The 12,620-nt window shown below is 45.4% G+C and overlaps 1 pseudogene; it reads right to left on the bottom strand.

Annotated features, from left to right (window-relative positions):
• The window catches only part of LOC148773085 (MYND-type zinc finger-containing chromatin reader ZMYND8-like), a 114,435-nt pseudogene that overhangs the window by 92,378 nt on the left and 9,437 nt on the right, over positions 1–12,620 (bottom strand).

Raw genomic sequence — 12,620 nt, 5'->3', positions numbered from 1 at the left:
TCTGGTGAGTTTAGACCTAATTTTATTTCTGTTAAGTCACTAGAAATAAAAATATGAAGTCAATCCTAGTTCAAGGTGATGAACAGGTAAGTAAAAAACCCTGAGGCTGCCACTACACCTAATAGTTGAACACTTCTTGTTCTGAAACTCAGGGATTTGATAAAAATTCTTGTTGTGTTCAAAACGGGGGGACAGAAATACTAAATAAGAGACGTAACCCCAAGACTTGGATTTTATCTCTTTAGCCACACTGACTCTTAAGCGGGGTTGGTTGCTTTAAAAAGCCACATGTAACAACAATCAGTTTGTAGACACCGGACAGCTGTGGTCAGCAGGCCTGGTGTGAATTCACAAGTCAGCTCAAAGCCAGGTCAAGAGGATATTCTAGATGCTGGCTGTTACCATTCAAATGCCAATTAGACATTCACGGATTACGCAACCCTGGACAAGCTGTGTGACCTGGCCAGATCTCAGTATGCTCATCTATAAAATGCGTGTGAGGACATCCCTGGAAGACCAGTGGTTAAGACTTTGCCTTCCAATGTTGGCGGCAGTACAGGTTTGATTCCCTAGTCAGGGAGATAAGGTTCCACATGACTTGTAGTCAAAACACCAAAAGGTTTTAAAAGAAGGACAATAAAGCAATATTACAACAAATTCAGTAAAGACTTTAAAAAATGTTCACACTTAAAGAAAATATATTATTAATAAGAAGCCCAGTGAGAAGTTAGGCAGCAACCTGCTTTCATTCTATGTATACATAGAACATAACTATGTATCAATTGCTGTTCGAGGCACCAGCAGGGAGCAGAAGGGACTCCCCAGAGAGCTGCAATTCTGGTGGTGATTTTCACTCCCTGGGTTCCAAAGACATGAACCTGAACATCACTCGAGAGCGCTCTCATCCGACAGCAAGGATATCTGCAAGGTTTACTTGCCCAAATTCAACAGTGAGCATAAAACCACTTGGCAAATTAAGAGAGAAGTAGAGAGGAGGGCTGGGGTGGTGGATGGGATACATTGGGAATCTGGGATTAGCAGATGCAAACTATTACACATAGAATAAACAATAAGGTCCTCCTGATAGCACAGGGAATTACAATCAATATCCTGAGATAAACCATAATGGAAAGGGATGTGAAAAAGTATACGTGAATATAACTGAATCATTTTCTTATAGAGTAGAAATTAACAGAACATTGTACACCACCTATACTTCAATATAATAAATTTTAAAAGACAGAAGACAGAACCTAAACGGAGAGTGTGCCCACAAGTGAACACACAGCAGGCAAGCCTGCCCACCACATCCCTAACAAGGAACATGCCAAGAGGACAGGCGAGTTGAGGAGGGACTCCACCACTTCCTGGTCCCCTTTAATTCCTGCAAATATCCAAGGCTGGTCCTCCCCTATCACGCAACTGGCACTCACGTGGCTAGTGTACTTGGTGGTCTCTGCATCGACATCAGCTGAAGCGGAGGTGATGGGCTGCCCTGACGGAGGATGCAAGGTTGCTTGTGGAACCTGAGCTGGTGACCAGGGGAGACAACAAGGTGCTGGTCACCGGGGTGATGGTGGAGGTGGATGGGTTCTGTGTGATCACTTTCTGCTGGACAGCAGGGAAAGCAAAAGTTCTTGGTCACCCCACTGCCTGGGGAAGGCGGTCCCCGCTCGAAGATGTGGTGGGAGCAGGGCCCAATCCACACTCTTTGAGTTTCTCTGCTTTCAAGGGACAAAGATTCTCCCATTGGCCAAACTTGAGCAAGGCTCCATGGAGTCCTTTCTCAGCAAGGCCTACACCTGGGTCTTTAAGGAGTAACACAGTTTCCAACAGCTCAAGGCTGCATCCCTAGGATGAACCCCACCCCTTTAAATTCCCCACCTAAGAAAACTCACGATAATCACGATAACGTGATCACTGACCTAGAGCCAGACATCTTGGAATGTGAAGTCAAGCGGGCCTTAGAAAGCATCACTACGAACAAAGCTAGTGGAGGTGATGGAATTCCAATTGAGCTATTTCAAAACTTGAAAGATGATGCTGTGAAAGTGCTGCACTCAACATGCCAGCAAATTTGGAAAACTCAGCAGTGGCCACAGGACCGGAAAAGGTCAGTCTTCATTCCAATCCCAAAGAAAGGCAAGGCCAAAGAATGCTCAAACTACTGCACAATTGGACTTATCTCACATGCTAGTAAAGTCATGCTCAAAATTCTCCAAGCCAGGCTTCAGCAATATGTGAACCGTGAACTCCCAGATGTTTTAGAAAAGGCAGAGGCACCAGAGATCAACTTGCCAACATCCGCTGGATCATGGAGAAAGCAAGAGATTTCCAGTAAAACATCTATTTCTGCTTCATTGACTATGCCAAAGCCTTTGACTGTGTGGATCACAATAAACTGTGGAAACTTCTGAAAGAGACGGGAATACCAGACCACCTGACCTGCCTCTTGAGAAACCTGTATGCAGGTCAAGAAGCAACAGTCAGAACTGGACATGGAACAACAGACTGGTTCCAAATAGGAAAAGGAGTATACAGTATAATGTTGTATACTGTCACCCTGCTTATTTAACTTATATGTAGAGTACATCATGAGGAATGCTGGGCTGGAGGAAGCACAAGCTGGAATCAAGATTGCTGGGAGAAATATCAATAACCTCAGATATTCAGATGACATCACCCTTATGGCAGAAAGTGAAGAGGAACTCAAAAGCCTCTTGATGAAAGTGAAAGAGGAGAGTGAAAAGGTTGGCTTGAAACTCAACATTCAGAAAACAAACATCATGGCATCTGGTCCCATCACTTCATGGGAAATAGATGGGGAATCAGTGGAAACAGTGTCAGACTTTATTTTTTGGGGCTCCAAAATCACTGCGGATGCTGACTGCAGCCAGGAAATTAAAAGACGCTTACTCCTTGGAAGGAAAGTTATAACCAAACCAGATAGTATATTAAAAAGCAGAGACATTACTTTGCCAACCAAGGTCCGTCTAGTCAAGGCTATGGTTTTTCCTGTGGTCATGTATGGATGTGAGACTTGGACTGTGAAGAAAGCTGATCGCCGAAGAATTGATGCTTTTGAACTGTGGTACTGGAGAAGACCCTGTTCCTTGTACTGCAAGGAGATCCAACCAGTCCATTCTAAAGGAGATCAATCCAGGGTGTCCATTGGAAGGACTGATTCTAAAGCTGAAACTGCAACACTTTGGCCACCTCATGCGACAAGTTGACTCACTGGAAAAGACTCCGATGCTGGGAAGGATTGCGGGCGGGAGGAGACGGGGACGACAGAGAATGAGATGGCTGGATGGCATCACCGATTCGATGGACATGAGTTTGAATGAACTCCGGGTGTTGGTGCTGGACAGGGAGGCCTGGCGTGCTGTGATTCATGGGGTTGCAAAGAGTCGGATACGACTGAGCAACTGAAGTGAACTGAAGAAAACTCAAGGCTGCCAATAGAATGGCCTGCTTGATCCAGTCAACACCCAACGATAGGGCCCACTGCCCAGTCTCTATGGGAGGGCAGAAGCCTACCTTTAAGAGGGAACAGAGTTAGCAAACCCAGATATTTCACATGGACCAACACCCCCTTCCCACTTTTTGTAAAACTTTCATTTTCTGACTCTATAGAGTCCCCATGATTCCCACTCCCTATTCCCAAATGCTCCCTTTAAAACTCCAGTGCCCTGTGTACACACTGGAGTTGACTTCAGTTCATGCTGGACATTTTGCCCTATGGCAACAGTAAACAGCAGATTAAAATCTATCCTAACTACTTCATCTAAAGGCCAGTTTTATTTATCTTTAACAGGACAATCTGGGAATTAGGAACCATACCATCAATGAGTTCCTTCTTGCCAACTCCCAAGTTCCCCTGGAAGGATCATTATACTTCAGTTCAGTTCAGTCGCTCAGTCGTGTCTGACTCTTTGCGACCCCATGAATCACAGCACGCCAGGCCTCCCTGTCCATCACCAACTCCTGGAATTCACTCAAACTCAGGTCCATCAAGTCGGTGATGCCATCCAGCCACCTCATTCTCTGTTGTCCCCTTCTCCTCCCGCCCCCAATCCCTGCCAGCATCAGAGTATTTTCCAGTGAGTCAACTCTTTGCATGAGGTGGCCAAAGTATTGGAGCTTCAGCTTTAGCATCAGGCTTTCCAATGAACACCCAGGACTGTTCTTTTTTAGAATGGACTGGTTGTATCCCCTTGCAGTCCAATGTGTATATACACATACATAAATATATATGCATACATGAATTAGAAAAACATCTTATGGTTAACAATACCTCTGAGAAAGGGTGAAGAATGAAATAGAAAGTCAAAAAATACAGTAGATGTTTGTGCATTCAGGCATCCATTTCACCCCCTTCTAAGAAGACCTGTGTATAGCGTTTATAAAATGAAAAATAAAAAAGAAAAGTACAAAAACAAGCTGCAAAATAATTTTTCAGAATAATGCCAAATGGAATGTATCAGACCTCCAGAATACAGTGGCCAGGCAACCAAGGGTAACTAAATAAATAAAACAAGGACTATTTTTCCCCAGTCCATGCGGCAAAAAAGGAGCGGGTGCCATGGACAGCAGAGCGGGGAGGCACGGTACCTTTCACAGCCTGTCTCTTCTGATATCTCGTCCCCTGGGAAGACTGAGGCTGCTGTTGCTGGCTTTGCTGCTGCTGCTGGCGCTGCATCTTCTGCATGTGCCACTTTTGGGAGGACGTTTGAAACTTACTTGATGAGTTCCACAGAAGCTGCTGCACGGCTGGGGCAGTCTCCTTTGGTAAAATCGGCCTCTGCTTTTTCACCGGGTTACCCGTGGTGCTGGTGGTAGTGGTGGCGGAGGCTGCGGCAGCAGCAGCGGTCGGGCGGTGACCGTGCAGGTGGTGCTGGTGGGGGCCATGACACCAGCCGTGCGAGTTTGGGAGGATGAGCAGGTGAGGACCGGCATTTCCGGCGGAGACTGGCTGCCTGCTGTTGTGGATGGTGGAGCTTTACCTACAATGGAAGCCAACACATGAAAAAACGAAACAGAAAGTAGACGGGACTCAGGCTGACCTGCAGGGTCTCTAGGCCAGTGAGTTCTAGGTGACCATCCCAGGCTACCATGCCAAGGACCTCCCGGTGAATTAGCACATTCTCACTTTATATGCTTAGGCCACTTCTGCAGCATATTCTAGCTTAAAACATCAGTCTCCTTGGGTTAGGTGCTTGCTCACATTTGAGATACTTGCCAAGGCCTCTGGGGGACTGAGGTCAACATGACCCAGCCCCTAGCCTGGAGTTGCCCACCTGCTAGTCCATGACCCAGTGGATGAACAGAATCATTGCAAGTACCTTGTTTTACAAAGTTAGAGTTCAGTCAGCACTTTGAGAAAGACTTAGCCAAAGTCCATCTGGACATTAACAGGAACCCTTTCCTTGGCCAGGACACCTACAGAGCACATACCCCAAGGAATCAGACAGCCTCCCAAAGGCCAAAGCACTGAACAACAATGAATCACCCAGAAAAAAAAAAAAAAAAAGAGTATTTTCTTCCATCTCTTCTAATTCCTTTCAGAATAGTCTCAGTGTGGTCTCGGTACCTTGACACCTAACGCTCAAGGGAACTCCACACCAAGGGCAGACCCATCGCCAGGATAATGGTATTTATGGAGAATTTAGAAGCCCTGCTTTTATTTTGACTGCAGTTATCCATAGTGCATCTTTTATGTAGAGCACAAAATACTGTTTACCTACTGCCTTGTAGTCAAGTTTATGTCCAAAATTGAGTTCAATTTAAGAGCTGCTGCTCCAGATAAAAAATATATTAAGGCAGTAATTGTACCAGCAGGTCTTGGGAATGACAAAAATAATGAATACAAGTGACTAGAGTTTGAAAAACGCTGCCGTTCGGAGTGTATCTACTGGGAGGAACTGAGTTATGAGTGTGGAGGGCAGGATTTCAACAGGCAGCAGGGAAATTTTGGAGGAGAACAGTTTTAGCCAAGACATGCCCAGGAATAGACAGAATTTTGGTGCGTGAGGACAGGCAGTGAGAAGGGCTGGCCGGAAGGCAGGTTAGAGCCAGAAGCACTGAACAGCGGAGAAGGGGTGACCACATGAGTATTCATCTGTGAGGGGAAGGGAGTCAGCTGTGACTGCAGGGGCCCCAGGCACAGGAGAGATGAACATGCACCCCCAGAGAGGACCCCCTCGGGTTCACACAAAAAACACTGGTGCCAGTCAGCATCCTTGATCTCAAACAACGTGCCTGGACATCTAACACTTTTTAATAAGGACTGAAAGTGAAGTCGCTCAGTCGTGTCCAACTCTTTTGCAACCTCATAGACTGTAGCCCGCCAGGCTCCTCTGTCCATGGGATTTCCCAGGCAAGAATGCTGGAGTGGGTTGCCATTTGCTTCCCCAGGGGATCCTCCCGACCCAGCGAAAGAAATCTGGGCCCCCAGGATTGCACGCAGATTCTTTACTATCTGAGCCACCAAGGAAGCCCTTAATGACAACACCTTTTGTAGGGGCCCAGCATGCTTCTGCTGCATGACTCCATGCCTATCATTTTTAGATTTCTATCACCCAGAAAAGACAGGAGTTCTTGATTATTCTAGGGGAAATTTTCAGTTAACTGTCGGTCTGGGAAAACCAAGGAATGTGAAAGGGAAAGAGTGCTGACAGGCTGACTTTTCTTCCTGGGGGTGGGGCTGTCTTGGCGGTTACACAAGTGTCTGGCCCTCTTGCTCCTCTGGGGAAGAATTCAGCCAAAGTCCTGGGCAAGAACACAGGCTGGGGCTGGGAGAAGATCTCTACCTAGAGTGAGGACACCCCTATCCTTGCCTAGGACAACCTTCCAGATATCGGTCACAGCCACTGCCCCTTCCCCTTGAGGGGGCAGAAGTGGCTTTGAGCTTGGCCTTTCTAAAAGGCAGAGATGCCACAGGCAAGGCTTCTCACCTGAAAAAGCAACTTTAGTGCCTCACTTTTCTGACATGTGATTAAAAAGTGTACTTTTCTTGTTGATTAGCTAGTCTGATACCTCCTTGGGCAAAGGACAACCACAAAAAGGTCCTTTCTCTCTCTCATCTTGCAAGAGCAGATAGCTGGCTTTGTAGCTTGTTGCTGCTCTGATAGAGTCCCACCGGAGCTCTTTTCCAAATTAAATCAAACAGACAAACAAACAACAACAACAAGAACAGAAGTATGCAATCTGAAAACATTCCAGGCTTGACACACTCTTGGGGGCTTTTAATTTAGACACGACAACATTCTAATTTCTAAAGGATACTGATGGTTTACTTGGGGCAAGGGGGAGTAAAGGCCATGGGAAATTTCATTTGTCCTAAAAATTTGGAAGGATATAATCACCTGCAGTCTCAAAAAGAAGTGACTTTCTTACAGGTCAACACTCCAAAAGCGACCCCACACAACTAGCCTACTTATATCCGACTGAGGTTACTGTCTTGTACATTAAAAAAGGACTTTTTAAGAAAAGGCTGGAAATGACTGATGTGACACAGGTTAAGTGTAGCCAAGGTCCGGAAGTGAGTTCCCTTAGCCTCTACTCTGGGATCTCTAGCTAGAAAAAAACAGCTTTCTGTTTGAGGATTCAGATTCTGTGTATAAGCTGCACTCGTAACTGAACATCAGCTGGAGGTCACCAAGCACTCTCCAAAATACCCATCACTTAATAAACTCATGAGTGAAACCACACCTTTGAAAAGATGCTCCACTGCAGTCTGACGTGAAGTCGATTCTTCAAGACCGAAATCACCCTCAGGTGGCTCTGGATTTCAGCCTCTGCGAAAGCCCCACACACTCAGAGGATCCTAGAGAAACTTCCTTCAGATACCAGTGAGAAAAGCTCAGCTTCATGTTATCAACTGGAATGCTTTTCCATTTAGGGGGGAAACACGAGTTCTTTTAAAGCACTCATATGTTTTTCCCTTTTCATTTCGACTGCCAGGAAACTCGGAGCTAAAACTGAAGCCTGACTTTGCTAATTCTGAAGGTTGAAATAGCTATTTTTGTATACAAACTTTCCCCCAGATCTCTCACTATTCTATTTTCAGCTTTCTCACTGTCATCATTTCCATTTTATCAGTATATCACAGATTCTTTCTGGAAGGGGTGATAAAACCCACAACCAAACAAAAGATCTATTTCAGAAAGAGCGGGATAGTATAAATGTGTCATTCATAGGAACACTGCCATCTGGGACCCAACAATTCCACAAACTTCATGGAATAAATGCTACTCCTGTTGCTTTCCACAGCATCAGGAGCGGTCCCTCAAACCACAACCCACACAGAATTGCGTGTTTCAGATGCCATTCATAATTTAAAGGGATGGGGTGGTGATCCCTCCTTCCTGACTGACTCAACTGCCTCTCTCTCTCTTGCCCTGTGTCACTGAGATATTCCATCCTCTTTCAATTAACTGCAGGAACTGAGGTTATGCAACAGTTCACAATGATACAAACGCAGAGGAAAAATGCTAAAAATCCATCCCCCTCTCCTGCTTTAAGCAGCCAGACTAAGTAAACCCCAGGGGACACAGAACTGAGAAGATAGCTCCTGTCAGAAGCTGTGTGTGTTGTCTGTTTAGTCACTAAGTTGTGTCCAACTCTTTTGTGACCCCATGGACTATATACCCCACCAGACTCCTCTGTCCATGGAATTCTCCAGGCAAGACTACAGGAGTAGGTTGCCATTTCATTCAACAGGAGATCTTCCCAATCCAAGGATCAAATTCTTGTGTCTTGCATCGGCAGGTGGATCCTTTACCACTGAGCCACATAATTAAACCTGGCTATTCCTCTATGTAGCTCAGAAAGTCCAAGAGGTTTTAAGGCTACAATCTCCGATTTGTCCTTAGGCCATGTCTCTGCTGGGCCCTTAATTAATGCTTATCTTTCTTGGGCATATCATCACCCACTTGCCAAGCCAGCTGAGAAATTCGCTGACTGTTTCGTCAATGGGCTGAATATCCTTCAAATCACTCCTATATTCCACTGGGGGGTCTGCCAACATGCCTGGGGTGTGGCAGGTTTGAAAGCAGCCACTGCTGGTTCAGTCCCTAATAGCAGCAAAGGGGGAACTACTAAGACTCAGGCAGAAGTTCACAACTAGGGGAGATTTAGCTTTGTCAAGACACTTTTGAAGGCTGCCACTGGGTAGATGCTGCTGACATCCAGTTGGTAGAGGCCAGGGATACTGGTCTTTATAAACATCCTTCAATACCCAGGACAAAGAATTATCCAGCATAAAAAGTCAATAGCGCCAAGGTTGAGACACCTCAAGCCTATGTCACTTAAATGCAAATATGACAGAGTACGGGCTCAGGTACACATCATACACTGCCCCTTGGATGTCTAGAGGCCTAAGGAACTCAGCAGCCTGGTGCCACCGACCCAAAAGGTCTTATATTCTAGTAAGAAAATGTATTTTGAGATGCATGGGCAGCGTGAGGGGAGGTAAGGGGGAATAAACTCATCAAGGTCTTTGAATCGAACACTTTTATCAGTTTCAGCCCTGTCCAATGTCTTCACATTGACAAACACTTTAGGCATATTGGAAAAGAAACTGCTTAGGTTCAAAATGACTTGACTGCTAGAAGCAACTATTACTTTCTAAGAGACTTCTTTCCCTGTGCTCAAAATCAATCACTTTGGGTATCAACAAGGTAAAAGGTGGGCAGGCACAGCTTAATTCCTTCTCCTGCTCAGTAACTAGCTAGGTGACCAGGAGCTAATCCAAGCTTTGTTGTGCCACACTTCATGATGTCAGAAAGTGACATGACACATGATACTACAAATGGCAAGATGACATTCTAAAACCAAATCAAGAAACTAGAAACTGGTACAGCCACTCATCCTCCTGCTTGGGAGACAGTTCTTTGGCTTCCTTCCTAGGTTTTTGACCCTCCTATGCAGAATGGTCTTTTCCTAAATTTATGTCAAGTCCGCTCTTTGTGTTGGAGTCCAGGTCCAAATGTACTGTTGAGGATTCCGTCAATTCTTTCCCTTCAGCTTATCCTTTGTGGGATGAGGCAAGGGTTTTGCATTGTCTGAAAAGTCCTTCTCAAGCTGGGGGCTCGTCTTCTCCTAGACTGATCTTGGGTCCACTTTCTCACTGGCTGGTGACATGCTTTCAGCTCCTCTTCCATCTCCACTGGCTTCAGCAGTTTGGGCTTTTCTATTGACAGCAGATGGCTTTTTGCCCATCTGAGCCCCCTCTTTGTCTTCAGCACTTTCTGGCTCATTCTCGGACCTCTGCTTCTCATCACTGATAGAGTCACTTCTGCTACTATCTGACTTCTCATACTCCCCTGAATCACTGTGCTTGACAGCCATATAAACATATTCTGAGAATTCAAGCATGCCCAAATTAAACCAACCAACAACAACAACAACAAAAAAAAAAAACCCACCATGTGTCGTAGTCACAGAATAAAGAGCAGGACCAAAAACCCACAAATATTTTCCATGCTCACTGCTAGAATTAAAAAACAAACAAACAAACAAACCACACATCACATCACACTGGCCTGGTGGGGTTAGCAGTAGACTTAAGTTGCATCTGACTACACGTGACAAATGGAACTTTCCTGGAGAGGGTTTCAGTTACTGACATTCAAAGATGACATGGGGCCAAACCACATGAATTCCTAATTTATCCAGAGCTAAATCTTGGCCGCACACATAACACACTGGGACACAGAGAATGGGAGGAATGGAAGTGAATGCTACACAGGAGTTGGTAAAACTCATCCATTTTCAGTTCAGTTCAGTTCACTTCACTTCAGTCGCTCAGTCATGTCTGACTCTTTGTGACCCCATGAACCGCAGCATGCCCAGCCTCCCTGTCTATCACCACCCCCAGAGTTCACCCCAACACATGTCCATTGAGTTGGGTGGTGCCATCCAACCATTTCATCCTCTGTTGTCCCTTTCTCCTCCTGCCGTCAATCTTTCCCAGCATCAGGGTCTTTTCAAATGAGTCAGCTCTTCGCATCAGGTGGCCAAAGAACTGGAGTTTCAGCTTCAACATCAGTCCTTCCAATGAACACCCAGGACTGATCTCCTTGAGGATGGACTGGTTGGATCTCCCTGCAGTCCAAGGGACTCTCAAGAGTCTTCTCCAACACCACAGTTCAAAAGCATCAATTCTTTGGTGCTCAGCTTTCTTTATAGTCCAACTCTCACGTGCATACATGACCACTGGGAAAAACCATAGCCTTGACTAGTTGGACCTTTGTGGTCAAAGTAATGTCTCTGCTTTTTAATATGCTGTCTAGGTTGGTCATAACTTCCCTTCCAAGGAGTAAGTGTCTTTGAATTTCGTGGCTGCAGTCACCATCTGCAGTGATTTTGGAGCCCCCCCAAATAAAGTCAGCCACTGTTTCCACTGTTTCCCCATCTATTTGCCATGAAGTAATGGGACCGGATGCCATGATCTTAGTTTTCCAAATGTTGAGCAACTTTTTCACTCTCCTCTTTCACTTTCATCAAGAGGCTCTTTAGATCCTCTTCACTTTCTGCCATAAGAGTAGTGTCATCTGCATATATGAGGTTATTGATATTTCTCCCAGCAATCTTGATTCCAGCTTGTGCTTCTATTTTACAGATTGGGGGAGGGGGAAAGAGGCCCTGAGAAATCACTTGTCCTGGGACACAAAGAAAACTGAGACAGAGAGACAAGGCCAGAGACACGGGCTCTTCCCACAAATTCCCAAAGCATTAAGTTTTTTTTTATCAAAGAAACAAGCCAAGCTTTAAAGCAGGTGATGCAAACTCACAGCACATGAGCCACATGGGGCAAGCAGGCGTGTTATTTAGGAAGCAATGTTTTGACCCAATGTGCTCCAGTATTTTGTAATTTGTTGTTTTAAACTTAGCATGTGCTGGCCAATTCACAAATCGGGAAGTTTCACACAGAAAATAAGATGTTAGGCTTGTCTGAAAGGGAAGAAGACCTGGCCATTCTGGGTCACTTGCCTGCAAGACTGGCTTGGGCTGAGAAATACTGGCCCCTTTCAGTTGGGGGAGCACTGTCTCCAGGTGGCCCAGCTGCCCAGCCCCCATCTGGCTCCCTGCCCTGAAGCAGAGTCAACCGCTACTGTGCTTCTACTGTTTTTCTACTTGTATTTGAGTCCAGAGGAAAGTCACCCATTTCCATGTCTCAAGCAAAAGGAAAAATGGTAAAACACCAGGAGTGTCCTCCATATACAAGCAAAAATGGGCAAAATTTTATTTCTAACAATAATTTCATTTAACCATTTATGTTTTCTGCTCCCTGTAGTGAGTGTCATCCATCTGCTGGTCAATAATCAGATACCCTACACTTTCGAAAAGAGGAAATCCCCATCAACTCTGTATCATCTTCCTTCTAGAGCAATGGTTGCCATGATGGGATCATGGAAGAGAAAATCGTAAAAGGTTACCCACAAACAGCCCAGCAGGATCAGGAGTGAACTACATCCACCTCCTCCAGGGCTCAAATTGGAAGAATCTAAAAACCAAATCTGGTTTAATTTCTGGATGTCAGGGCTTGTGCAGTTGGTAATTAAAGGTTGGACAACAGAATGACAAGCATGGCCACACACGCGTGGATACTGGAG

The sequence above is a fragment of the Moschus berezovskii genome, chromosome Y (genome assembly GCF_049115385.1).
Source record: "Moschus berezovskii isolate FMDL1 chromosome Y, NW_MosBer_1.0, whole genome shotgun sequence".
In the NCBI taxonomy this organism is placed as follows: Eukaryota; Metazoa; Chordata; class Mammalia; order Artiodactyla; family Moschidae; genus Moschus; species Moschus berezovskii.
This window is presented reverse-complemented; position numbering and strand designations above follow the sequence as displayed.